Raw genomic sequence first — 2,068 nt, 5'->3', positions numbered from 1 at the left:
ATAGGCTCTCAACATATCTTCTAAGATCTGGTTAGTTCTTTCAGTCTGGCCGTCTGTCTGCGGGTGATAAGCTGAGCTGAAGTTCAAATGTGTGCCCAAAGCTTCTTGTAGCTGCTGCCAAAAATGAGATGTGAACTGCGTTCCTCGATCTGACACTATCTTCTTCGGCACACCATGAAGGCAGACTATTCGTGACATGTATAACTCAGCTAACGTTGCTCCGGTGTATGTCGTCTTCACAGGTATGAAATGGGCCACCTTTGTTAAGCGGTCCACGACCACCCAGATGGAATCATAACCGGCCAGGGTACGAGGTAGGCCAACTATAAAATCCATCCCAATCTCATCCCACTTCCACTGAGGAATCCGCAAAGGCTGCAACAATCCGGCGGGCCTCTGATGCTCTGCTTTGGTTCTCTGACAGCTATCACAGATGGCGACATATTCTGCGATCTCCCTTTTCATACCATACCACCAAAACCTCCTTTTTAAATCCTGGTACATCTTCTCACTCCCTGGGTGTATGGAGTAGGCTGTCTCATGAGCTTCCTTGAGGATCAGTTACCGAATAGGTTTGAGGTCGGGAACACACAATCGGTCCTTGAACCAGATTACCCCTTCTTCATCCTCTCGAAAGTCTTTGCCTCTTCCTTCTAGGATCAGCTGCCGGATTTTGTTGATGTTTTCATCATCCTTCTGCCCTTCTTTGATCTCCCGCTCTAGGGTGGGCTCTAATTCCACTGTTACTCCTTGCGTACTGTTCAGGAAACCGAGACTCAGTCTGTCAAATTCCTTGGCTAACTCATATGGCATTGGGTACGAGGCCAACATATTAACTTGACTCTTCCTGCTCAGAGCATCTGCAACAACATTGGCTTTGCCCGGATGGTAATGTATCTCCAACTCATAGTCTTTGATCAGTTCCAACCATCTTCGCTGCCTCATGTTTAACTCTGACTGGGTGAATATGTATTTCAGACTCTTATGATCTGTGTAGATGTCGCACTTCTGCCCATACAGGTAATGTCTCCAAGTCTTTAAAGCATGAACCACTGCTGCCAATTCCAGGTCATGTGTGGGGTAATTCTTCTCATGGATCTTCAGCTGTCGAGATGAGTATGCTACTACTCTCCCTTCTTGCATCAGTACACATCCCAATCCGGTGTACGAAGCATCGCAATACACTGAGAATGACTTGTGGACATCAGGCAGGACTAGCACAGGAGCTGTAGTCAATCTATTCTTCAGTTCTTCAAATGCTTCCTGACACTTTTGGGTCCACTTAAACTCAACTTTCTTCGCTAGCAACGCTGTCATTGGTCTAGCAATCTTTGAGAAGCCTTCGATGAAACGCCTATAATATCCGGCCATTCCAATAAAGCTCTTGATCCCACGAACGTCCTTCGGTGCTTTCCAGTTCAGGATATCTGCTACTTTCTTTGGATCCACTGCCAATCCCTCTTGGTTTATGATGTGACCCAGAAACAAGACTTCATGAATCCAGAACTCGCATTTGCCCAGCTTGGCATACAACTGATGCTCTCGAAGTCTTTGCAATACCATCTTCAAATGCTCTACATGATCTTCCTCACTTTGAGAGTATATGAGAATGTCATCGATGAACACTACCACAAACTTGTCCAGATAATCCATGAACACACTGTTCATCAGGTACATAAAGAAGGCTGGCGCATTTGTCAAACCAAAGGACATAACCGTGAACTCATATAACCCGTACTTGGTGATGAACGTCGTCTTCGGTATATCCGAGGGTCGGATTCTGAGTTGATGGTAACCTGATCTCAGATCTATCTTCGAGAATACGCTGGCACCTCTGAGCTGGTCAAACAGATCTTCTATCCTTGGCAGGGGGTACTTGTTCTTGACAGTGACTTCATTCAAGGCTCTGTAGTCTATGCACATCCTTTTGGTACCATCTTTCTTCTCTACAAACAACACTGGAGCGGCCCAAGGCGAGGTGCTTGGCCTGATGTAACCCTTCTCTAGCATCTCATCTATCTGCTTCTTGAGTTCCACCAATTCTGGTCCAGACACTCGGTAGGCTCTT

Source organism: Zea mays, chromosome 5, assembly GCF_902167145.1.
Source record: "Zea mays cultivar B73 chromosome 5, Zm-B73-REFERENCE-NAM-5.0, whole genome shotgun sequence".
Lineage (NCBI taxonomy): Eukaryota > Viridiplantae > Streptophyta > Magnoliopsida > Poales > Poaceae > Zea > Zea mays.
Note: the sequence above shows the minus strand (reverse complement) of the source record.